This window comes from Rattus norvegicus, chromosome 17 (assembly GCF_021556685.1).
Source record: "Rattus norvegicus strain SHRSP/BbbUtx chromosome 17, alternate assembly SHRSP_T2T, whole genome shotgun sequence".
Lineage (NCBI taxonomy): Eukaryota > Metazoa > Chordata > Mammalia > Rodentia > Muridae > Rattus > Rattus norvegicus.
In genome coordinates, this window is record NC_141550.1 from 4,789,984 (window position 1) to 4,817,143 (window position 27,160).

Consider the following 27,160-nt stretch of genomic DNA (forward strand, 5'->3'; position numbering starts at 1 on the left):
AGTCAGGATATGGTAGTGTACATCTGTAATCTCAGTGCTTAGAAGGGCAAGGCAGGAGGATTATCGTCTTGAGGCCAGCCTCGGCTACCTAGCAAAGCCTCAAAAAAAAAAAAAAAAAAAAAAAACCTTTAAAATCAAAGACATGGGTAGCTACACTCTTACCCAGGATCCAGATAAAACCTCAGATAGAATCCTCATCAACTGTACTCTCAGATTTCCCATGAGGCCACAAAAGAGGCTGGCAACTGGCTCGTGAAGAAACAGCTTTCACTCCTCAGGGGCACAACGTGGCTTTTCTCTTCCGAGGTGCCTGGGGACCTGAGGTGAAGCTGGCATTCCAATGGAGGCTTACTGATGTTCTGCTGTCAAGCACCTGACCCAACCCTTTCAGGGGAGAGACATAATTCAGATCCTGGAGCTAAGGGGCGGGGGGACACGACACCTTCCTGAATAATTCCTACAAAATAATACAATTGGTCTAGGCCCGAAGAGAGGGAGTATGGATCCTTGTTTAGAGATGTCCCACTCCCCTCAATTTAGAAAATATTAATAGTCAGAAAAGATGGCCGTGAAGTCACCAGCATGCCTCCGCTTGTCCGGAGTATGCAGAGACATAACGTCTACATTTTGAGACATACCGATGTAAGCATTGAGGTGCACTCTGTGACACAGGGGAGTTGTCCTTCTAGGTACAAAAGGGAATGGCCTGAAGTTAGTGCTCGGGCCTCTCTGAGTCCTTGTGCTCAGCACGGTGCTCATGAATGTTTCAAACCGTTCGTTCTAGTAGCACATTGTGCTTCCAACCTTAAAGGCTGAAGGGTCCCCCTTATCTACCCCGACATAACCTCAGGACGGTAGCAGAGGAGAAAAGCCCTTTCTGTGACCTCAGCCAGAGAGCCTACCATGGAAGACAGAACTTCATGGCAGGAAGTCCAGCCACATGGCTACGGGTCATTTCCATGTCCCTCCTGAAGGTTAAGGAAGCTGATTGGGAGAGACCCTCCCGTAGCAACCCTGACGGTCTTCCACTGTGTTCATACTGGGTTCAATAGCTTCCATTCCTGATACAGATCAAATCAAACTTTGCCACTTCATTTTAACTGAAGCAGATGGTTATTTGAGAATGTGTTCACTGCCACCTTGTGGCACAGAGGAAAACAAAAGCCAAAAAAATAAATAAATAATAAGACCACCTTTGTAAAGGGCTAATTGTGTTCAGTTTAGGGTCAGTCTTACAAACTCTGACCACTTTTTCTTGTCTGTGGAGGAGTCTTTGTGCTTTGCTACAGGATCAACTCCCTGACAGGGGAGGGGAGAGGGGTGGAGACACTGCTGACTTCCTGGACTGCCAGGGTCTGTGAACTAGAGCTGTAACACACACAGCAAAACTTTCCTCTCAGTATGTCTAAACCTTACTGGTAATGCCAGGATCGAGCCATAATCCTAGATAATTGTATTTATAAGAAAGTCACTACCCATAACCTCTCCAAAAAGATAATGTTACCCACATATGTTTTGTAAAGAAGTCTGCATATGCTGGTTCAGTCATGTTTGGGTTTTGATCTTAACCTAGAAAGTTGGCCCAACCTAAGATAGTTTAAAATCTGCCCTCCTCTGCCACATGGCTTGCTTTTGAAGCTTTATAAAGTCTGTCTCCTGAATCCACTATATTCTCTGTTGCAAAGACAACCCTATGCTTCTCTAGATGGGTCTAAGAAAAGTGATTTTCACATAAATATAATTTTTTCTCATGGTGAGCTATTTCACTGTGGGAAATTTAACTCTGATAAATATATACCTTCAAACATAAAGATTTAGTTATAATTGATCTCACTCTGTGTATGTGTGTGTATGTGTGTATACATGTATATATGTGTGTATACATATGTGTGTATGTACACATATATATGTATGTGTATAGGTATATATGTGTATGTATATGTGTGTGTATTTATATATATGTGTGTATGTGTGTATAGGTATATGTGTGTACATATGTGTATGTATGTGTGTATGTATATGTATATATGTGTGTATGTGTATATAAGTGTGTGTGTCTATGTGTGTCTGTGTCTGTGTGTATATAGGTGTGTGTGTCTCTGTGTGTATGTGTGTGTGTATGTGCATGTATAGGTGTATGTGTATAGGTGTGTGTGTGTCTGTGTATGTGTTTATATAGGTGTGGGTGTCTGGTGTGTATGAATGTGTATGTATGTGTCTGTGTGTATAGGTGTATGTGTGTGTTTATATAGGTGTGTATATAGGTGTGTCTGTATGTATATGTGTTTATATAGATGTGTTTCTCTGTGTGTATATATTGTGTATAGGTGTGTGTGTGTGTCTTTGTGCACTCACATTATATGGTGCTACAACGTCTTGTCTCTGAGGTTACTAACACCCTATGATATGCATAGCAATCATAAGCCACAAAAAACACACCCAGGAGCTGGACTCTTCCTAACTCTAACATTAACTCCAGCCATGGGTGTGACACTTATTTAGCCCCAGAGGCCCCAGAGTTAAAAAGTTCAGGACAGGAGAGGACATGCGCCCTTGACAGGAATGCTGGGAATCTGGAATAAAAAACATGGAAATTAGAGAAAGAAACAAAGTGTGAGCCCAGGACAGACTCTAAGGTGAAGCCACCTTTTCCCTAGAGGTGGTGGATGGCTCTGGTGTGGGTCTAGTCTTCACTCTTCAGGGTGTCCTCAAAGCTAGATGCGAAAACACAGGGTCAGGTCCCTGGGAATAGAAATAACACAAAGCAAGTGCTATCAAGGACAGTCACAGATTGGAAAATAGCACGTGTCGCTGTTGCTAGAAACCCTTGTTAACCCAAGGTTTCAAGAAGAGACTAAGAGAAAACACAGATGTGATGGGGGAGGGGGAAGCGCCGTCCAGCCAGCAAATGTTTATCCGGAATGCTGCAGTCACCATTGTCAATAACTGTCAACTCCTCTAAGCCACAGGGGAAGGTGGCTTGTACTTCCTGCCTGCCAGGTCTTTGGGTAAGACCCAGGGACCAGTTCTGATGAATGGGTGGAGACGGAAGTCACTTTTGCCACTTCCGGGGCAGATTTGATTGGTGAGGAAGGGTTAGAGTCCTCCACTCCATGTACACACCATGACCTGCAAGTTGAGACAGTCAGGGGTCTCAAAGAAAGTGCGGTGGACACAGCTTTATTGAGGGCAGATCTTGGCCTGTCTTCGTGGGGTGTGGACTAGCAGTGAGGAACAAACAAACCACTGTAGTTTAGGCAGAAACATCTGGGGGATGTTTGTTATTGCAGCGGGACGGAGCCCATCCTGACAAGAGTGCATCTCCTTGAAGTGGAAATTATGGTTGTCTTTTTGAAGTTTGCAGAAGGATGTGGTCCTTTGGTTGAGGCGACAGTGGCCTGGGGCTTCAGGAAGGTGATGGGTGGGGGTTCGGTTTTGTTTTGTTTTTGTTTTTTTGTTTTTTGTTGTTGTTGTTGTTGTTGTTTTGTCTCCGAGCAGCTTTCCATCATCTCCTGGAAGATTAACACTGCCTCTGGCAACTCTTTCTTTATTTTAGGAAAAACACCAAAAATACACCCTGCATTGCATGAAAATAAATCAAGAAAGGCGCTCAGCAGTTCTTAGGGGGAGGAGGGAACTTCTAATTAAATCCATCTCTCGGGGAAGAAGTGAAGCCTTGGTCTGGAAACTAGAATTGCTTCAGAGAGCTGAATCAGAGCGGTGATTCACGGCCCCCTGCTTTTCTGAGTGAGGGAAATGTGTTCCTTCCTTTCCCAGTGTCAATCAGTTAGTCCTTGCGGGCAAAGGGAGATGCCGACTATGGCTTCCCAAGAGCAGCGGAAAGGACCCTTCAGGAGAGCCCGCACCGTTAGACTTGGGATTGGACCTTAAGTTCACTTTCTCTACTTCCCTTTTGTTCTGATATCTGGACCTTGATAAGAGGCCAGCAAAATCTGTGCCCTGGTTGCATGCTGGGACAGGGAAGCAAAGAGAAGCAGACACTCCCAGCTAAGAACTAATGGTGCAGAAACTCCCAGGTTCCTGCAGAACCTGCCTACTGTGGTTGGAAGGGCTCTGATGCCATCAGCCAGAGGAAGACCCATTCCTTCAACCTAAGGCCACTTTTGGGGAGACACATGCACCAAAAAGATGACAAAGGTCACAAAAGAGTAGGAATCTAATGTTGACCACCCCCTGACATCTGTACGGGCAGGAGGGCCTGAGATAACATCTTGCACTGAGCTCCAGGATCTGCCTGTCTTTGCTTAGCCAGAACTCAGACTACAAACACTTTCTGTGGGGCTGGAATGACGGCTCAGCAGCTAAGAGCACTTCCTGCTCTTCCAGAGAACCTGGGTTTAGCTCCCAGCACCGGCATGACGAATCACAAGCATCTGTAATTTCAGTTCCAGGGGATCCATCGCCCTCTTCTGGCCTCCAGGAGCACTGCATGCACATGGCGCACAGACTTTGCAGGCAAACACACACACGTGTAAATAAACACATGCCACCCCCATAGCTTTCCCCGGCTTAATTGAGGGATAATTGGTGGTAGTAATTCTATCAGGGCACACATTTGCCATCTATGCACATGAGCTTACACCCAAAACTCGGTCCACTCTGCCCAGTATGGTGACCATGGTGTACATCTGATCTCCAACCTTACTCATCTGAATATCCAGCCATTTACTCATTGGACATTTGCAACAAAAGTAATGACTACTGCCTCACTCTCTCCCCACTGATCAGTAAAACCTTACTTGGTATTTAAGTGCAAACAATTAAAGTTGTCACTATTTGTTATAGACTCAATATTGAGAGAACTACAAATGTAACAAAACATCGATACTGTGTGGGTATCTTAATTCCTCATACTATGTATGTACAAAGGCATTATGGCGTGTAATTGTAGCATTTATTTGCTCAGGTTTTGCTGTGATTTGAACGGGAAATGGAAGGCACTCACTGGAGGTGCTCAGGGTCACCTTGAGACTCAGTAACCCTGACCCACTCCCCTTCACTGTTTCCTGGGTATGGATTCAATGGGACTAGCCATCCTTATACCCCTGCCTGCTGCTATGTTATCCCCGGACTTAGGGTTATAGGTTATCCCCCAACAAGCCAGACTCAGCCACCAGTTGCCCAGAAGAGCCAAATTAACAATGAAAAGTTAAAAAGGGGAGGTTTAATAGATGCTTACCGGCTTGCTCAGGGGTGGCACCACCCACAGTGGGCTGGGCCCTTCCTGAACAATCACTACTGAAGAAAATGCCCTAGAGGCTTGCCTACAACCTGATCTAATGGGGCTTTTTCTCAATTGAGTACATCCTCTCATTTGACTCTAGCATTTGTGAAGTTGACATAAGGCCAGACAGCATATCCAGCGTCTGAATCTGTTCAGTTAGGACCCTGAAAGTGGATTTGTAGGATCACTGGGTCCCTTTGTTCCTTTTCCCTCCATGACCTCTGCATCAGCTACTGCCTCCTGGTTCCTGCCCTGTTCCAACTCTTCGCCTGACTTCCTTTAATAACGAACAGTGATTGGGAAGCGTAGGCCTAATAAATGTCTCCTTCCCCACGTTGCTTTAGTCACAAGGTTTCAGCACAGCAATGGTAACCGTAGCTATGTCAGGGGATTTGGGAGAGACCCTGCAACAGAAAATAAACGGGGCGTTTAGTAGAAAAGTCACCAACACCAAGAGGATTCTCTGTCTAGACATCAACATCACTGAAGAGAGAAAATGGGGGGCTCTCTTGGCAGAAGTGGGAAGTCTCTTCCTACACCTCCTTGAGGACTGGACTGGGTACCCAGCAGGAGCTGCCATCCAGCTCTGATTTCCTGGCAGGAAGCAAGGACCCGAGAGCAAGATACCACCAATATCACCTTTGATATAAACTCACTTCCCTAGGTGAGAGATATGGACTCCAAGGGGTTCATTAACTAGCTATTCACAGTCAGTGTCTCAACAGGGCACCTCTCATCTGTGAAAGGGGAAAGCACTGAGCCAGTCCCAGAAGGGGCTGAATCCCAGTCACAAGCTTATACTGACCTGGGGGTGGGGCTTAAGCAGAAGGCAGGAGACTCACATAACTGAGTGGTCCAGCAAGGTATGGTGCCCGCCAGCCCCTGTCTCTGCTACAACTCTCTAGTGTACTGATCAGCTGATAGGTTAAACATCTTTCTCCCAGAAACAAGTTCCTCCTCTGACAACCCTCAAGGCTCAGCTTCTCTTCTCCTTGGAGGCCACTCCCAGAAAACTCTAATGTCTTTGGGATGTCTAATAGCCAAAAGGAGGGATACAAGACAAGTCAGATACAATGTCTTGCCCCCTGTGGTGGACTGTACTTCCCTGGACTGTGAACTCCTTCACCCCAAAGTTGCTTCCCTTGGTGTATTTTATCACAACAATAGCAAAGTAACAAAGTCACGTTCAGGCATCCTCTTTTTTAGCTGTTTGTGTGTGTGTTCAGGGATGTCAGAGACATAAACCATTACACTTCGTTGAGTTGTCACAGAATTAAGACATCAGTGAAACTGGCACCAGGATCGTAGGACACAGCATCACAAGCACTCGGTCCCCTTATGCTCTCTCCTAGTCACAACCCTCCCTGGGAATCCACCTGGGTTAGGAAACCCACATTTTACATTACCTCCTTCCTTCATGCAAAGGAGACACTCTGTCCATTCTTCATTAACCAGCCTTCCTTTGCTACTGTGCTTTTAGAATTTATCTCCGCCTTGCACAGAGTTTGCATTGCTGTATTCTATTCTGTTGCATGAATAAAATATAATTCCTTAAGCTGGAGAGATGGCTCAGGGGTTAAGAGCACTGACTGCTCTTCCAGAGGTCCTGAGTTCAAACCCCAGCAACCACTCGATGGTTCACAACCATCTGTAATGAGATCGGATGCCCTCTTCTGGTGTGTCTGAAGACAGTGACAGTGTACTTATATATAATAAATATATCTTTAAAAATATATAATTTCTTTCTCTGTTGTATTTGTTCATAACATACTAAAACATTACATGTTCTGAAATTCAAATTAACCAAGCCTTCTCTGTCTGAGTGTCCCTAACCCTAGCAGCCCTTAAGTCTGCCTACAGAAGGCATACTCTGATTTCTTTTTAAGAGCAAAAACCGTATGTTGTGATACATTCGAAAATGTACTTAGAAAATAAAAATGAAAACTTACAGCCATTTGATTCATCTGAACACTGTGTACTGGTTTACTCCAGCATCTCCTCCTCTGGGAGGGGACAAGTCCACATTACAAAATGAGTCAAGTCTTTCTGTACTTATTAAATCAACTGGAACACGGACAAACCTCCCCTGTGTTTCTGATGTGTACACCGCCTCAATTGTGTTAATAGTTTGCTTACAAACTCAGAAGTTGTAACAATGTTTAGTGTTTCCAAAAAGTCCCTTTATTCTTCAAGGTATATTACAAATTACAAATTAATTAAGTCTACCTCTACCCCCGGGAAGAAAGAATTACTTATTTTTAAAGCTCAGACTCCCCGAAGCCAAGGTGAGCCAATTGGCTGTTAGCCATGGCGTAACTTTCAGTCTGCAGGTCTGGGCTCCAGCTCCAGGAACATCAAAGAGAAGTTTAGCCTCCTCTCAGGACTGTTGCTATTCTCCAGGGTCTGGAGCTCTAAACTGCTAGCAAAAATGCTAATCTCAGCCTCAGCTGGGTTCTGAGTTTCCTGACTATAAAAAATATAAAAGGGGGGGCTTTATTTATTTTTTTTTAAGGATCAAGGTTCAAGCAACTCGCAGCAGTGGGCAAACGATAGCTTATGAACTGCAGTGCAGCCTAGACGGAATCACAAGGCTCACCGCCCAGGCACACATACCTCTCCCCACCCCCAACCCCGTGACAGCATGCTGATGATGTTCAGAACCAGAACCATCCTGCCAGCATCCTCTAAACTAAAACTCTCCTTTTCATTTTTTCAGAAATGCTGGCACGGCAGTAGAGGAGGCAGACAGGATCAAAGCACACCGAGATGCACAGTGAAACCCATTGTTTCGTAAGATTGATATGTGCTACTGAAAATAAATGTTTAAAAAAAAAATGAAATGTTAGCACAGGAGAATGCCTGTCCTAAAATGGCTGCCGTCCAGCCTAGGTCAGAGAGTGAGACTCTGGGCGTCCTGTCGAGGAACAGCTGTAATGGCTCTGTGGAGACCTCGCACGTTTTTAGAAAAACTCCACGTTTTTCTAAAATGATTAAACGTTTTATAAAGCCTTTCTCGACAATCACTGTTTAAAGGAGTAGAAATTCTGTCGTTTCTCAGAGCAACCTTCCCCCAATTTCCTATTAGTAACTCCAAAGACGTCTCTACCTTCCAGAGGGGACAATGCACTGGCCACACACTTCCTTCCGAGTTCTGCTCTTGTGCACGTGTGTGCATGCGTGTGTGCGTGCGTGCATGTGTGCCCACCCCTTCTGCTTTCTTTTTACCCTGGACTACACTTTTTAAAAAGACAATAAACAAAAACCACCAGAATAAAAATGGCAAGATGGAAGAAACTAATGACTGCTGGGAAATTGGTCCCTGAATCGCTACAGTCTGCTTCACCACAGCAAGGAGCAGAATCCTAGAGACTCAAAGGCCTGAGTGCCCAGTGATGGTGCCCACTTCAGAGGTTGCAGCCTGGACTGTATGCTCAGGAAGGTGTCCTGGAGCAGAGACTAGAAACTGCTCCGCCCCCAGGCTCCATGGATCTCCCCTCACCTGCCAGAGCCTTCCAAAGACTCTTGGTCTCTGCTCTACGTGGATACCAAGACAAAAAAGCAAAGAGCAAAGACTTGGATCAACCAGGTGTTAGCATTCTGTCTAAGCTCCACCCCCACAGTTACCTGGCAACAGCCAGGTATGCCTGACACTATAAAAGGGGCTGCTTGCCCCCTCCTCACCCTCCTGCTCTTGACCATACCCCCCTCTCCCTTTGTCCCTCTCTCCCCATTCCCCTCCTCCCTTTTCTCCGCGTGCTCATGGTCAGCCTTTGCCCTACTAACTTCTTAACTCCCTTCCCCATGCCCTGAGTAAACTCTATTCTATATTATACTGTCTGTGGCTGGTCCCTCAGGGGGAAGGGATGTCTCAGCCGTGGGCCTGCTGAGGCTCCCCTTCCCTCAGACCCCTATAGAACATATCCCCCCACCCCCCTCTTTCCTTATCCTTTATAAACACAACATTGGTGCTGAAACCTGGGACATATCCTCTATTTATCTTTTTATAAACAGGTCCACAGCATTTTTGAGTTTGTAGGGAGTCCTGAAGGGAGTACAGACCTTGGGGGTTCTGCCGAGTGGCTCCTCCCTCTGTATGTACGCCCCATCACTGAGAAAACCACTCTCAGGGGTCTCACCAGCCAGATCCCAGGGGCAGGACTGGTCCTCGTCAGTTAATCTGATACACGGGGTTTCCTTGGTCTGTGGGAATGGTGACCACTGAGGCAGGGCCAGGTACCAAGCCAGCTTGGATGGCATGAAGCATCAGCAGGGCCACAAGCAGCTGAGCTACACCCAGGCAGGTTTCTGACAGAAGCTGCAAGGCGTGGGGGCACACAACTCTAATCCCAGCACTCAGCGGGCTCCGGTACCACCAGGGGTTTGAAACCAACCAGAGCAATGTGCAAAGCCAGAGGGAGGCAGGAGAGAACCACTGAACCCAGAGAAATTATAAAGGAGGGCTGTAGAAACATGAGCCAACCAAAGGGAAGAGTGTGGTCAGGTTTGGTGTGAGAGGATTTCCTGATTCACAGAGAGGGGGTATTAGATAACACCCCAGAAGTGCCCCCATCCATCCGTCATCTCCCATCTGTGGCTAATACACGTTTAGCATCCCTTATCCGAAGGACTGGAAACCAGAAGTGTTTCAGATGCCAGATTTGCTTAGATTTGGGAATATTTACAGACATCACGAGCTGTCTTGGGATCGGAGCCCAAGCTAAGCCAGGAAAATCACTCACGTTTAGTTTGCAATTTATGCGCATAGCCTAGAGGTAATTTGGTGCAATGTTTTCAGTGCACCTGCGTTTTAGCTGAGGCTGGTCACATGGGGTTTGCTGCGGAATTTTCCACTGCCGTATCATGCTGTTTCTCAAAATGTTTTAGGCTTTAGAAACACTTGGCTTTTAGACCTTGGGATTAGGAATATTCTTGTAACTCACTTCCCAGTTCGAATTCGTGTACTCTGAAGTTCTCAATCTTTCCTTTGTTTGCTATTAGAAGACTTGAGCTAAGGAATTCCTCAAGAGTATCTGTTCATATCTGAGCTGGAGAAACACCAGTTTCAATGACATTTCAGTAAGCATCTGGTTCGTAAACTTCACCAGCGCCGTCTGAACAAGAATTTTGGGCATTTTGCTTTTTTTTTTGCCAGGAGGTTTTACGTGACATTCCCAGAACAGACACAGCACTTAGATGTGAGGAAACCCAAATATATTTGTGAAGGGCAAACCCGTGAGATGATTATTGCTTAATTGCTGATAACCACAGGTAGCCCTAGTCAAGGAGACAGCCATCAGTGAGTAACAGAACCGATGGGAAAGTCATGAAAACAGAGAGAAGTAATGCAGAAACACAGATTACAACATCAAGTGCGGACTTGAAAATATGACTTTGGAACATTTCCCGGGGACTGAATGCAACAGAACAAAGGCCAACACACATGAAGATGATTTGGGGAAAAGGCCACAGGGATGGGCAGAGCTTAAGGAAGAAGAAAGGGGACTATCTGAGTGTATTTGTTCCACATCAAGAATTGTACTTTGTCTTTCCAATCCGCCGTCATGGGTGGAGCAGCTGCCATGATGCAGAATTTTGTGATGACCCTTACAGGGAAGACCATCGCGCTCCAGGTTGAACCCGTGGGCCATATAGAAAATGTAAAGGCCAAGATCCAGGATGAGGAAGGAATTCCTCCTGACCAGCAGAGGCTGGTCTTGGCTGGTAAGCAACTGGAAGACGGCCGTGCTTTGTCTGACTACAACATTCAAAGGGAGTCCACGCTCCATCTCGTGCTGAGAAAAGGAAGAAGAAGTCTTACACCACCCCCAAGAACAAGCACAAGAGGAAGAAGGTCAGGTTGGCTGTGTTGAAATACTACAAGGTGGATGAAAATGGCAAAATCAGCCGGGAATGTCCTTCTGATGAACGTGGTGCTGGAGTTGTCATGGGCAGCCATTTTGACAGGCACTACGGTGGCAAGTGTTGTCTGACTTACTGCTTCAGCAAACCAGAAGACAAGTAGTTGTGTCTGAGTTAATAAAAAGAAGGAACTGAAGGAAAAAAAAAAAGAATTGTACTATGTATAAGTGTAAACCGAGGGAGCAGAAGTCACGGAGAATATCAGAAAGCAGATTTCTTTTTAATACCTGCTGCCTCTGTGAACAGCCACACTATGGGCAGTAAGTTCCCTGGGGCCATTTCTTTCTGTGACCTCAGGTAAAATTTTAGTCAAGCCCTTTTAATTTTCTGGTCCCTTTTATGGTATTTCAAGCCATCGTAGAAGGTTTGGGTTTGGATCACACCATCCAGGGACACGTCATGGTTAAAACTTACATCTTAACTTTTTTTTTTTTTTCCTGAGAAAGTCTCTATTTTCAAGTGGACACCACACTCCTAATCCTCCTGCCTCAGCCTCCCAAACTATAGGATTACAGTACCTACAGATAGGCTATTTCTCTGCCAGTGAAATGAGCCAATTCCAACCAGATTAGATTAGACTAGTAGCAGATTTATTAGGAAGTTACTCTTGGGCAAGGCACTGGCCCCAAGATTGAGGCCAGCGGAGTTGCCATGGGGGATTGGGGTGAGAAAAAGAATGTGCAATTGCAGAGAGAGGGGAGGGGAGGGAGGGAGAGAGAGGACTGAAAAATTCAGGGTTGGGGGTAGGGCATGCCAAATAGGGACCCTGGAGGCCAGGTCTGCTTTTATATGTAAAATAAGCACCTCAGTTCCTTGTCCAGGTCTGAAACCAAACACCTACCACACTACTCCTGGCTCTGAGAACTGTTACTGCCCCTAAGTCAGGGCCACCACAGATGTTGGAGGTCAATGAGGCTGACTCAACCCCTCCAGGCTTGGAAGGACAGAAGGTAAAGAGGATTCAAATAATCATCCTTCCTGAACCACAGCTCATGTTCTAGACTCTGACACTGTCACTACTGGGCTTGATGGCTATCTCTATGTCCATCTCTCTCCCTGTTTGTCCCTGTCTGTCCCTGTCTGTCCCTGTCTGTCCCTGTCTGTCCCTGTCTGTCCCTGTCTGTCCCTGTCTGTCCCTGTCTGTCCCTGTCTCTGTCTGTCTGTCCCTGTCTGTCCCTGTCTGTCCCTGTCTGTCCCTGTCTCTGTCTGTCTGTCCCTGCTTGTCCCTGTCTCTGTCTGTCTGTCTCTACTCACCCCTCTCCCCGACTGTTCCTCTCTCTCCCCGTCTCTCCCCCCCCCCCGTCTCTGTCTGTGTCTCTCTGTCTTCTCCTGTGCTCCTACAGTCTTACTGAATACCCTCTCTCTCTACTGTACTTCTTTTGCTAGCTAGGTGCCTGCATCAGAGGTTTCCAGGGGCCTCTACCAGTCCTTCTGTTAGGAGCTGTGCCTTCCAAATGGCCTGAGTACTCAGCAGTCCACTCTAACCATGGCCCTCCCTCTAGAGTAGCATGAGTACGGCCAAGAGGAAAGTTCCTGCATCCTTTACTCTGAAAGTTCTTGGGTATGCGCTGATTCCAAAGCAGAAGGAGATTCCTGAAAGCCAATATCATATGGCTTTCACACTCCTCCAGATTCACAGTGGAATTAAACACAAGTTCACTAGATCTACTAAACTCTTCAGGGTGCATAGTAGGCTCCCAGTGGTCCTCTTCGACCTCCCTGGGTAATAAACAGACACAGGACAGGTGCTCACAGCACTGTCTTGAAACTTGGAAAGGACTTAGCACACAGGTGGCCCAAACCCTCCTTTCCCTCTCAAGAATATCTGATTCTGTGATAGCATTGATCTGGTAGGAAGGAGAGATATATAGCAAAATCAAGGCTTGCCCATATACTTCAAAAATTCTGCATCTGGTCTCCATCTTCACTATAGATGCATGAATAAATACATAATAGATAGATAGATAGATAGATAGATAGATAGATAGATAGATAGAAGATGATAGATAATAGATCATAGATAGATCATAGATAGATAGTAGATAGATAATAGATAGATAGTAGATGTAGAAAAAAGATATGATAGATCGATGATATATGGATGATAGATGACAAAAAGATAGATGATAGATGATAGGTAGACAGGTGATAGATGGTAAATAGGTATATAGATAGACAGATAGTCTTGGCCACTGCCCATCCCATATAGCATAGACAATGCAGGGTAGTGTTTAGCTAGGATTTCCAATTTAATACATCTGTGAACTCATTTTTTTTTTTCGAAACATGTTGCTGAAGCTGCTCTTGGCTGTGGTTACATCAGCAGCTCGTTAACGGGCAGAAGGAAAGAGGGTGTCTCTGTCTGCCTAAATGTTAAAACAAGGTCTCTGTGCAATTAGGATGCCAACATACGTCCACATGGGGTAAAAGAAGAAACTAGATTAAACTCTCAGGCCGCTGCCAAGTATAAGCTGCCACCCATGGGACCCAATGGTCCCATCAAACACTGTGGAGGGAGCCACTAGGCCAAGTCTTCCACCTCTGATACTGGAAAGCCCCCAGAATCCTCCCCACCCTTGTCTTTGCAAATACTGAACACTGATTCACAGGCCCAGATGCCATCAGCCCAGGTAAACACGGCTCTCAGATCAGCCACCATGGGCAAACAGAAGGATTAACATCACCAGCAACCACAAACACTAGGAAGGCAAGGGTCCTTACAGCCTTGGAAGGCCTCCTGAAAGCAGACAGAAGTGCTGGTGTGTGGAACTCCTGGCGTGTATTGCTGATGGCAAGGCTCCCTAAACCAACGACGACTGTATACTTTATCACGCCTCCTGAAGCAGTGAGAGCTGTTAAACATGGAATTATCCTGGGGGGCATAAAACTAGGACCTTTCGAAGTCTCCTCCAGATTCCAAAACAGTGGTATCTGTGGTGAGAATGAACCCCACCTAACCCTGTTCTGACTGTGGCTAGCCAGTTCAATATCTTGGCCTCCACAGGGGTTGGTCGTTTATAGCATGCATTCAAGGGTCAGATCAGACCCAGGAAGAGTCTCCAATAAGCCCTTGACTCTTCCCATGGTTTAGAATTTCCATGCTGTGAATAGCTACATGAGGTTACATGCAGTTTCATGATCACAGGGCTCCTATGTCTTCGGAAAAACATTAGCTGTCCCTGATACAATTCTCAATATAGTACAAAAGCACAAACAGCCCTGAGTACAGCACAGGCCCAGAGCAAGGAGCAGAAGCCGCTTCACACACGTGTGAAACACCAGCCCCACTCGAGGAGAGGTAAAAGCACAAGCTCTGTCATTAATTGTCTAACAGGCTGACTTGGGAAATACGAGGTTACACGGGATCTGACACAGCAAAGCAGACGCCGACATGCTGACTTCTCGTAAACCTGCCTGCCCCTTCCTCTTCCTAAAAAGGGCAACATCTGCTATTCTCGCTTGCGAACACCACCAGTGCCTGCTTAGACAGCAAGTTCTGTTTGCTATGATGCAACTGTCTTAACAGGAAGTCTAAACCTCAGCTCCTGTAAAAACCAACCAGCTTAGCCCCAGGAAGACTCTCCTTGGGGAGATACAACAGCCACCCTCAGAAGGTCACATGGTTCTGACAATGCCTAACCCTTACAAACCATAAATATCTCTGATCAAGGCTGGGTCTCTTCAAGCTATAGCTGTGTGCTAATTAAACTTTCCTTTACCTCCGAGTGCTGAGAATTTCCAGTGGAGGAATGCTGAGAAACAAACTCAACATCACCACACTCAATGTGGCTCCAGAGACTTACCTAAGAGAGACAGAGAAACAGAGAGACAGAGAGACAGAGGAGGAAGAGGAAAAGCAGCAGGAGGAGGAGGAGGAAGAGGAAAGGAGGAAGAAGAAAAGAAAAAGAAAGAATTGTTAGACTATTTCTATTTTTATAAATACTATACCTATCATCCAGTCCTGATAAGTCTACCATCATTTTTTTTTTTTGTGGTGGTGGTGAAAATTAAGCAAACTTCAAGCGTTAATGAGCATATTAAGCCCAAGGATTTTGGTTGAAGGCTTCAAATAAAAAAAAAAAAAGATGTGTAGTCTGTTTAAAAGGAAAATAACGTCCTACAAACTGTTGCTTAGCCTGACTATCTGAGTTCAAAGGAATCCATGTAGTGAAAGGAGAAAACAGCTGTCGAAAAGCTATCCTCTGACATTCACACACCCGTTGTCTCACACACACACACACACACACACAGTAAAAAAGTAAAACATCAGACATATCAGTTAGTACACAACTGCAATCCCAGCATTCAGAACTCTGAGGCAGGATAGCCATGGTCAGCCTGGGTTACCTAGTGAGTTCCAGGCTACCTTGAACAAAAGATATTAATAACTTGTTAATATCAAGCCAATGATACTGATCGAGTTTCAAACTATTTCTAAAGAATGATGCATAGCTCACAGGAAAACCTAGTTCTGATCCTATCAGCTTTCAGCAAATGATTATCGAAGAATAAAAAATTCATTTCCAGGCTTAGCATCATTGCCCGCCCCTTTAGCACTGCCATTCAAATGACCACATTGTAACAGATCATAGGAATGAGGACAGATCCATCCTGGAGCTTTCACCTGCTTCTGAGAAACATTGTCTCGTTTGCTCCTCCTGGTCGCTGCTGCCATCTGCCCTTGTCACAATGACAGACCAGGGATTTCGAAGAGCTAAGAAACTGGTAGGAGGCCACTCAGCAGGCACATGGGTACTAAGAAACCAACATCTCATTTTGTTACTTTATTGCTTCTCAACTATAATAGGTTGGAACTTCTCAAGTTATAACTTGGGATTTTGAAGCACCTACAACAGAAAACCCAGAAACCAAGCAATCTGTGTCCATTGAGGTGTTCTATAGAAATGATTCAAGCCCAGGAACCACAGATACCACCATGACCACAGCTCAGGAAGAGAAGCTGAGGACAAGGGAAGAGACCTTCAAAGACAAACAAAGAGTTCTTCTGTACTCACTATAACCGGAGTTACCAATTCCCGCTTTACTAAACAACTATGTTTGAAATTGCATAGCTTCCAGGACCACCTGCTTTCCCTTTACCAGAAAATAAGGGGAGGGGGTTTACAAAGGTCAGGGAGCCAGCATTATGCCATTTATACGGTTGAATTGGGCCATAGACATTCCCAAGATCTTAGCCCAAGCGTCACTGTTTGTCCCAACATATGGCAGTCATTGAGTAGGAACAATGCTGGAAGCAGAGAGGCAACCTTGCAGGCTCTCCTCCCAACCTTGCGGGCTCTCACAGGTTGCACCCCAAGAATTAGGATGCTAAGGTCACAGCATCCAAGAATATGAAATCTTGGACCTAAATCAACCTGGCGTTGGTTCTGACAGCGCCCCCCAGACTCTCAGCATCTGTTAGTTTTCTATACTGGAAAGAGATGGACTCCAGTCCCCACTAACAACATTCTCATCCACCAAGCTGCTTGGCATCTTACCACGTTCCACTGCGATGTTCTTGCTCAGAGGGAGTCTCAGAGGTGGGAAGGATAAAACCCTCTCACATCTGGACAGCATCTTCAAAATGCAGCACAAGAGAAATGTTCCCCACGAGACATAAACATATTTATGATCCCTAAGTTACAGTTGGATAAAGCGAGCTAGGAAAAAAAAAACCTGAATTTCCTCTGTAAACTAGATTGGTTAAATATGCTGTATCTATCTGGAGGGAGAGGAAACAGTGCAGAAATGCATCCTCATTAAACCTTCTGGAACATTCTAGGGTTGTTTCTAGAGAAAAGGGAGGCAGATGGGTCTGAAACCAGTGGGTTCTAACTTTGCTTTTTAAAGCAGGCCTGGCCCCATTTGTTTTTTTTTTTTTTTTCAGCTCTGTATAAATTCCTCTTTGGGTCTGGAGTTAAAAGATAAGTACCAAATGTTTGTGGCAGAGTGAAGCAACTCTCTGTGGAGCCCGTTTCTTCCTGTTTCTTATTTAAGACACTAGTAATTATTCTGAGCTGTCTTCCTCAGGCACGGAGAAGGCAGGTTCTAAAATTCTCCCTCCCTGTACCCTCCCCACAATTTAAGGAGAACTGGGGAGCATGTTTTCCCCTTTTGAGTTGCAGTTCCTGACGACTACTGTTCAGCTTTCGGCTGTCTGGGCCCTGAGGTATGTAGTGGCAGGAAGCGATCTACTGATAATTAATCCTCGGAGAACAAAGACCGGAACACAACAGTGATTCTCTAATAAAAGAAAAGCAAATTTTCTGAATATAAATCACATTGTTGTGTGTTTCTAGGTTAGGTATCCGTAAGTTTCCAATTTAGAATAGAGAGAGAAAAAAAAAGGCAATCTCATGTTGATATGAAACCAGTGAATTTCATTCAATAAAATCAGCAGCGATCAGTTGACTAAACCAATGCTATTGAAGCAAATACTAAGGTATTTTTTTTGGAGAGGAAAAATACAAGGGGGGGGAGCCCCAAATCTCTCCTGCAGCACACGATCAATGTTAATTTATAGATGAATTAACATTTGATAGCACATTTCTAATGATCTTTATTAAAATCTCTCCTCCAGCCCAAGGGTATAGGTACCATATATTTTTTAAGCCAAAGAAGGAGGGAAAAAAGTCTAGTATCGGTACCCCTTCAAGTTATTTCCTTAAAAAAAAAATAATTTTAAGTACAATTAAAGTAAATGGATCTGAGCTCATTCCTTTATTAGCTTACCAAAGTACATTGGGAGCATATCAGAGGTCAGAGATGGAGAAGGCCTGAGCTCCCCTGAAGGACCTCACGGAGCACTGGGGGAAAGTGGCGTGGAACCGCTTAGAAAACAATATCCCGGTGCTATCGCTCCACAAACAGCTCCAGCCGGGACCAGTTGTGGCTCCCGGAAAAAAGGAAGCTAATAGTAGCATCCCCTTCCGCGACAGGAGTCACAGGACTGTCATGGCTGAACGCTATAGTCACCCTCGCTTCACTTCAACACTCGGCACTGTCCTTCCATTTTACACACAGGGAACACCGAGGCCGTAGCTGCCCGTCATTATTGGATAGGAAGCAACTCCTGGGCTTTCCCTGACTCCAACTCCTGTGAAGATTTAACTAAACCCAGTGCTTGAGAAGGTCTCACCTCAGCAGGTCTGCTATTGTCTGTCTGTCGTTAAGGACAGAATCCCACCAACTAGGTAAGCTATAAAGAATGGAGTCTCACAGCTCCGCCCCACGGGCAAAGGCTGCATGAGGAGACAGTGTGGTCCGAATCCTGAGGGGAGGCCAAGTGTGACACAGTGAGAGACAGGGAGATGGCATGTGTGCCTCTTCTGGTCTCTGTCTTCAGAGAAAACCCACCACAATTTAATCATGGGAGCTGCCAATCTCAGGCAGCCCCAGTTGCTTTCCGAAGTTCCCAGCACGAAGTTTCTACCCCCTCCGTTGCTCATAAGAATTGAACATCAACAAGATGGGGCAAATTTATTCAAAACAGAGCCTAAGATTACACTAAACTTCACTAACCCTTTTAATCTCTTCAGTGAATTCTCGGTGTAATTTGCTTTTAGAAAAATTATCTCTTTACTCAACCATAACATGAATTATATTAATTACATAGTTTTAGGGCTTAAGACCCGACTTTAACAGGAGAGCTACGACAAGAACTTCCACACATTTTTGAAGCACCTGAGACTGTCTTTACACCATTCTACTCAAGTAGCTCAATGACTTGCTTCAGTGTATCTCAAAAGCTCACAGGAGTTATGCCGACTCAGGTAAAATCTTCATTGTAGACACCATTAGGTCTACAGCAGAAGTCTAGAGGCTGATGAGCTGGTGTTTGCTCACTTGAATTGGAAATGAATTCAGCAAAGGAGCCACTGTCATGTTTGGTGGAGAAAGCCTTTCTTCGGTGGATTCCTCACCCAACTTATAGACAAATGGTATCTATGATCTCATTCTTGGTGTCTAAGTCTCAGGAACGTGGCACCATCGACTTAAGCCCTTCCCTCCAGTGCCTGCACCCCAGCCTAATCAATATATTGAAAGGTTACCTAGTCTGCTTCTCTGCTGCTGTGATAACACCAGGACAAAAAAGCTACTTGGGAGAGGTTACAGACCGTCACGGACAGAAACCAAGGCAGGGACTCAAGCAGAAACTGGGAGGCAGGAACCTCAGGCAATGTTGTTACTGACTTGATCCAGATCAGGGTCAGCTACCTTTCTTTCCTATACGCCTACTGGGAGGACCACCTACTGAGAGGGAGCTTGTACCATCCATGGTGGGCGTGTCCTTCCTCCATCCACTAGCAATCAAGAAAATCGTCCACAGACTAATCTGATGAAGGCAATTCCTCAGTGGAGGGTCCCTCTTCCCAGGTGTCTCTAGTTTGTGTTAAGTTATAAAAGCTGGAACACAGTGTGGGCTGGATAACAGACAGTAGGTAGATTCTCTTCTGGTGTTTTGGTTTCTTACAAGAGATTTACAGTTGGGGCCCATGTGTCCTCCTAAATACTGTGAACTATCCTCAGTTGCTGTGTTTTTGCCCTAGCGTCAACCAAAGGCCCAGGTGTTGAGGCTTTGCAGAGATGTTGCAGACTTTGAGAGAGGGAGCCAAGAGAAGTTTTAGGCCACTGGGGACGTTTTTTTTCACCATAGAGAACCTCGAACCCTTCCTCTTCCTATCTGTGGTTCATTCTAGGCCATGGAATTAAAGAGCCCCTCCCACACACACTCCTGCTACCTGACTCTGTCACCACAGGCTCAAAATCAACAGGCAGAAACCGGCCAACCAACTGAGGGCTGAAATCCCCAAAGCTGCCTCCAGAATTAATCTTTAACCTTGGATATTTGATGACAGTGGGGGTAGAGGGGTGCAAAAAAACTGGCTGAACACGATTCATAATCCACCGTTGATGGCTTTGAACTTCTTTTTGTTTTGGTTTGGTTTTGTTGTTTTGTTGAAACAGTGTTTCTCTTTGTAGCCATGACTGTCCTGGAACTCACTCTGTAGCCCAGGCTGGCCTTAAAACTCAGAGTTCCACCTGCCTCTGCCTCCCAAGAACTGGGATGAAAGGCGTTGCGCCACCACACCCGGCTTTTTGCTTTTTTAAGAGTTTTTTTTTATTTAAATGTATGCCTTTATGAGCTTACGTGAACCATGTGCATGGGTAGTGCCCACAGAAACCAGAGAGTTTTACAGACGGTTTTAAGTTGTCTCGTGTAGGCACCGAGAACTGAACTCGTGCCCTCTGCAAGAACAGTACCTGACCTTCACTGCTGACCCATCTCTCCAGATAAACAATTTTTAAAACAGTGACACCACACGATTTTCTTACTCTACGCAAAAAGAGGAAACGCACTGCAGTGGTTTGAATAAGCGTGGCCCCCATTGGCCATTTAACTGCTTAGTCATCAGAGAGTGATGCTATTGGAAAGAATTAGAGGCGTGGCCCTCTTGGAGGAGGTGTGGCCTTGATGGAGCAGGCATGCCCTGTTGGCATGGGTGTGGCCCTGTTGACGTGGGCGTGGCCCTGTTGATGTGGGTGTGGCCCTGTCGAAGGAGGTGTGTCACTGGGTTGGAGTTTGAAGTTTCAAAAGCCCATAGCAGGCCTATTCCTCTGCCTCCCAGCTGCCTGTGGATCAAGATGTAGAACTCTCAGGTACTTCAATACCAGTCTGGTTTTTCTGTTGTTGTTGTTGTTTTGGTTTGGTTTGGTTTTGGTTTGGGGTTTTTTTTGGTTTTTTGTTTTTTTTTTTGTTTTTTTGCCTGTGTACCACCATGTTCCTGTCATAATGATAACGGTGTAAGTCTCTGAAATTGAAAGCCAGTGCCAAATAAAGGCTGTCTTTATGTATGGTCATGGTGACTCTTCACAGACATAAAACAGTGACTAAGACACACAAGTGTCTGCTCTCAGGGCTGGGGAGATGGCTCAGTGGTTAGAAGCACTTGCTGCTACTGTAAGCCAGGACCTGAATTCAGTTTCCAGCATCCACATGAAGACCAACAACCACCTAGAACTCTATTTCCAGGGCATCCAGCGCCTCCTCTGGTCTCCCTGGCTATTGTACAAGTGTGGTGCACACGCATGTACTCAGACACACACACACACACACACACACACACACAAAACAAATAAATGCATCTTTATATTTGCTCCCAACTGTACTATTTTTAGGAAAATCTGCTCAAATTAATTATTTTGGCGCTCATGGACTTCTGGGAAGACTATAGCTGTGATAGCCGTAAGACAGGTTGCTTAAACCAAGCTCAAGCTGCATCAGGTGATGTAGGCGCTCAGGTGCCTCGGAGTACCTAAGAGGGGCCTGTGTGGCGACCTCCGAAGGGGCTCCCGGAGGCACATAGAAAGAACCCAAAAATCCAGAACATTCCATCTGCGGAGGCAAAACCACAGAGATATGTATTTGGGCTAATCTTCCTCCAGTGTTTCTTTGTTGTAAGACCCCACAGTGGCCCTACATCAGAAGCACAACCCACGGGGTTGGGGATTTAGCTCAGTGGTAGAGCGCTTGCCTAGGAAGCGCAAGGCCCTGGGTTCGGTCCCCAGCTCCGAAAAAAAGAACCAAAAAAAAAAAAAAAAAAAAAAAAAAAAAAGAGAAGCACAACCCACAGAGCACAGATTGACAAAGTGACTACTGCAATAGCAAGAGGGTATGAGGTTTTTAATCCACATCCATGCAGGAAGAGGCAACCCCAAACCCAAAAAGCACACAACCTTTATTCCTTACAGAGGGCAGACTTCAGCAACAGGGTTAGCTGGCCTATTCTCATTGGTGGTACGCAGGACAAAGGATCTGGTCAGGTATTGGCTGACCTGCTCAAGGGGATGTTCTTGGCTCAGTTGGTCACTTTCCTCATCCAGCCCTACACCTGGCCTTGGAGAATCACTGGGAAAGGGCTAAATTGGCACATCCCTTGGGGGGGGGGTGAACTGGGTGGTCGGGCAGGGTCAGGATGACATCTTGTGGTTGTTCTCGGGATTTACCACAGGAAGGGGTAGGGGGTCTTTCTGAGAACAGTTGTTATCGCTTAATTACCTTAGTCAGAATCTTGATCACCAAAATTTTATCATATCACTGGGCATCCTGACGTCAGATGTATCTCTCAGAAAGGTCACAAGTTTGTCATAGGTATCCTGACCACCAGATGTGTTTCTCAAAACCTTGTTTTTACAACTTCGTTTCTCACATCTATGAAACTTTATTTCTACATCTGCAGAAATAGAAATCACCCTTCCTAAAGGAGTGTTACAAAAACAAAGAAAAGGATCGTTTCCAACATTCTCTTGTACATAGAAATATCTGTAGGTCAGCGCCCTTAATGATGCATGCTCATGATGTCTACCAACGTATTTAAAAGCCAGGCACGGCGGCACATGGCTGCAATCCTAGCAGTTGGGAGGCTGCAGTAAGATGATGGCCCTGGGCTATATACAAGTACAAGCTCAGCCTGATCTACAGATCTACATCGATGCTGGGTGTCAGGAGGCCCTGTCAAAAACAAACACATTGGTGGGCATGGAAAGATGATTTGATCTTTCTATTTGTTCTCTTGGTTGGCTTTTTGCTTATCTGTTTCATTTTGTTACTTTTTTTGAGTCAGAGACTCACTGTGTAGCCCTGGCTGGGGTGGAACTCACTAGGTAAACCAGGCTGGCTTTGAACTCAAGGAGATCCATTTGCTCTGCTTCTGCAGGGCTAGGATTAAAGGCATGTGCCACTGTGACTGCGTTATGAAAGGAAAAAAAAAAAAACCTTACAAAGCAGCACGATAGCAAAATTTGACACAAGCATGAGTGCACTGTGCAAATTGATCGTTCATGCTAAATTGTTTGTCAAAAACAATATGTCGGGGCTGGAGAGATGGCTCAGTGGTTAAGAGCACCAACTGCTCTTCCAGAGGTCCTGAGTTCAAATCCCAGCAACCACATGGTGGCTCACAACCATCTGTAATGGGATCCGATGCCCTCTTCTGGTGTCTGAAGACAACTACAATGTACTCATATAAAAATAAATAAATAAATCTTTTAAAAAAATATATCTGCTGGAGAGGAGGCTCAGCTATTGAGAATATCAGCTACTCTTTAAGAGTTCAGTTTCAGGGACCCAAATCACGTGGCTGAGTCGCAAACACCCATAACTCCAGCTGCAGGGGGAATCTAGCGCCCTCTTCTGGCCTCCACAGGCAGCTGCACACATGTGGCAACCGTTCACACAAACTGACATACAGAAAAACCCAAAACTTTTTAACGTACATAAAATCATCACTATGTTACGAATTTTATTTATTTAAAAACAAAACAGAATTGTGTCCCAGTTTCTTCTCACTCCTGGCAGGAGATGCCTTCCGCAATATTTCCCTAATACCTCCGTAACCATGGGGACCAGAAGGAAGACTGCTAAGAGCCCTGCCTTCTAAGATTCACTCTTGGGACAAGGATGTTTCCCTGGAAAAACCAAGGTAACCCTTAGACACAATAGCAGACCCCCTTCTCACAGCTAACTGGGGAACCTGGATGATGGCTAGGTTTAACTCCCTTCCCTTCCCAGATAACTTTGAGAAAGCAGTCCCCGGGGTTCAGGAATGCTTCCTGCTGCAGCATGGAGAAGCCCAGGAATGCAGCCACATCTGTCTGCCCACCGCAGGCAGGAACACCTGTTCTCCCAAATCCAGTTTGAAAAGAAGCTTGAAGTTTAGTTCCAGGTCTGTCTTGGGGACACCACGGAGTGGCAGGATTATGTTAGAATATTGAAAAAGCAGAACTGAGTCTCTGTTAAAAATCATTCCATTCTATCTCTTTAAAAACAGAAAGGAGGGAGAAAAATCCATGCTGATTTTGTAGCAGGAAGCCAGCCCACATGACAAATTAGTCAGGATGAAATGTGGTTTGGCATTTCTGAAAATTCAATTCTTGGGTTTTGAAAAAGAATCCTAGGAAAACAAGACCTCTTATTGTCAAAGTGGAATAAGTTAGTGCAAGGCAGCAGCCCGCTTTTAAGAAAGGCTGGTTTGCAAACAGGAAAGAATATTTCAAAACAGAAAGGTTGTCTCTAAAGCAGTCATTGGAAACAACTACACGGAGATCACTCAGACGGCGAGGGGCGGCACGAGGACCCAGCAGCAAGGACCTGGAAGCTGTACTAACAAGCTGGGCCCTATCTATGCATGTTGTAGCCTCTGCTTCCTTTTACCAAAAGTCAGGAGAAAGAGGCACACGTTCCTCAGAGTGGAAATAAGGCAGCGTCCTACATGAATGGGGTTAAGTTCTCCAGGGAAACTCAGGAGGTAAAAGAGAACCCGGAATGGAAGGACCATGGCTGGCTCCAGAAGAGCCACAACAATCGCACAGAGCCAAGATCGAAAACCTCCAGGTCAGAGAGCATGGAGAACGACCAGAGTCTCTCTGCTCATTTGGTGAAAAAAGGCCAAGGCCAAAGCAGCTGTGAAATATGTAAGACAGAGCTTTGGGGATTTTCCCAGCAGGTATCAAACAAGAGCAGAAATGGATTCCGAGCCCTTGAAGGCCCTGAGGTTCCAGCAAGAAAAACACAGGCTTCAGGCTAGTGTGTGTAAGTATCATGTATACTGTGTGGGAAGGTGATGGGGGTATATGCTCCCGGTGGGGCACACAAGGGTGTTCACACGCATGTACACATGCATGTTCACATGCATGTAGAAGCCAGAGGTCAGCTTCAGGCATTGTTTCTCTAGAGACCTCACCTTGCTTTTAGTTTGTTCACATGTGCATGGGTAGGCATGCCACTTCATACGTGCGGAAGTCCGTCCTCTCCCTCTCCCATGTCAGATTAGGGACTCGAACTAAGGTTGTCAGACTCAGCAGCAAGTGCCTTTATCAACTGCAGTTAGTTACTGTTCTGTTGCTCTGGTAACACCATGACCAAGGCAACTGATAAAAAGAATGACCTGCAAACCACTGAATTGAGAATGGGACCCCCGTTGAAGGAATCAGAGAAAGAACTGGAAGAGCTTGAAGGGGCTCGAGACCCCATATGAACAACAATGCCAAGCAACCAGAGCTTCCAGGGACTAAGCCACTATCCAAAGACTATACATGGACTGACCGTGGACTCTGACCTCATAGGTAGCAATGAATATCCTAGTAAGAGCACCAGTGTAAGGGGAAGCCCTGGGTCCTGCCAAGGCTGGACCCCCAGTGAATGGGATTGTTGGGGGGGAGGGCTGTAACTGGGGGAGGATGGGGAGGGGAACACCCATATTGAAGGGGAGGGGGAGGGGTTAGAGGGACGTTGGCCCGGAAACCCGGAAAGGGAATAACATTTGAAATGTAAATAAGAAATACCCAATTTAATAAAGATGGGGGTAAAAAAAAAAAAAGAATGACCTATTTGAGCTTATGGCTTCCACAGGCTAGGCATTCATGATAACAGAATGGAGTCACAGTGTCTAGAGCAGGAAGCCAAGGCCTCACATCTTCCAACTGAAAGCACAAAGTGAGGACAGCAAACTGGGAATGGCTTCATGCTTTGAAACCTTGAAACCCACCACCACCCCCGTGATGTACAACCCCCATCGAGTCCACAGTGCCACCAACTGGAAACCCAGTGTTCAAATGACAGAGCCAGTGAGGAGACATTGCCATTTAAACCGTCACATCCATGAACCCTCTTGCAATTCAGAGAACAGGCAAGCCTCAGGAATGCCACCCCCATCACCCCCTGGCCAGCACTGCGCTCCCAAGCATGCACCACCAGACCCAGGCGCATGGGCACTAGGAATCAAACCCATGTTCTCGAGATTGTGTGGATGACACTTGGCTGGCCAAGCCACCTCCTCAGGCACTTGATGGGCACATTGCGTTTTCTCCGTAAGCTAGTTCCGTTATTTGGGAGTAAAAAGCTGATGTAAGGCCAGTTTCTCACCATTGAGCAAAGGGACACCGGTGCACCAGAAATGCCATGAAAGCACCGGAAACGCCATGAAAGCATAGGAAAAGCCCTGCCCGTCTGAAAAGGGAATAGCTCAACCATTTCCCTCGATTGCACTACCAGAGGCTGTTAATCAATTGCTACGACTCAGGACCAGACCACCTTAACACAGCCACCATCAAGGCGGCCAGAGATTGCAAATTCAAATGGAGGCCTCATAACTGTTGACCCACCTGTCAGGATGCGTGATGATTGACAGTCCTGGGGGATCCGATGCCCTCTTTTGGTCTCCTTGGACATCTGGCACGCACATGGTACACAGACATATGTGTGGGCAAAATACCCATACACCTAAAATAAGAAAATAATTTTTTCTTAAAATATCACAATTACACCTTCTTAACATGGTTCTGGCTAAGCTCTTTCCAAAATAATATTCAACAGGAACACAAATCAGAACACAGGTACATCAGATATCTAGCCACGTAGCCATAGAGTCAGGCATCCCAGTGCCTGGGTAACAGAATCGATGCTTACAGCATGGTTCAGGGTGAGTTCGGTTTGCAGCCACTGTCTTTCCACAGGAGGCTCAACACTCTTTTCATTAGACATGTTTTGGGAGTCGGGGAGTAGGAATTTGTCTGTATAAAGTTAACTGGCACCCTTTAGATAAACACATTTGCACACGTCTAGTTACCTATACTCTGAGACACTTACACACACGTGTGTGGTGGCTTTTCAGGGCACATCTGAGTTCTTAGCTATGCAGGGCTCCTGAGGCCCATAGATAGGCTGTTATCTATAAGTTGCACAGCAGAGGATTCTGGCAAACAGAAGATGTCAATGACGGTTCACTGTAAATATACAATGACATATACAATGGGAAGTTCTCAGGGCTGGAGAGACTCTCAGTGGTTAAGAGCACTTGACCCTCTTCCGGTGGTCCCAGCTCAGTTCCTAGCACCCACATGGTGGCTCACCGCCATCAGTACCTCTAATTCCAGAGGATCCAACAACTTTCCTGACCTTCCAGGACACCAATCATGCATGTGTGTGATGAAAATCAA

The 27,160-nt window shown here is 45.8% G+C and overlaps 1 long non-coding RNA gene and 1 pseudogene across 3 annotated transcripts in view; one reads left to right on the top strand and one right to left on the bottom strand.

The window, feature by feature from the left end:
* LOC103694026 (uncharacterized) overlaps positions 1 to 26,822 on the bottom strand; it is a 37,758-nt gene extending 10,936 nt beyond the window's left edge. Inside the window, exons 1-3 of one of the 3 annotated variants that reach the window (XR_015641409.1) lie at positions 26,631 to 26,804; positions 26,327 to 26,444; positions 4,895 to 5,649 (exon numbers count right to left, since the gene is read on the bottom strand). This is a non-coding gene — a long non-coding RNA (uncharacterized LOC103694026). Of the gene's footprint in view, positions 1 to 4,894; positions 5,650 to 26,326; positions 26,445 to 26,630 lie in introns of those variants that run through there. The other 2 variants (XR_015641408.1, XR_015641407.1) reach the window with 2 other exon arrangements.
* Positions 10,790 to 11,299, top strand: Rps27a-ps19 (ribosomal protein S27a, pseudogene 19; annotated as a pseudogene).
* Positions 26,823 to 27,160: the final 338 nt, after the last annotated feature.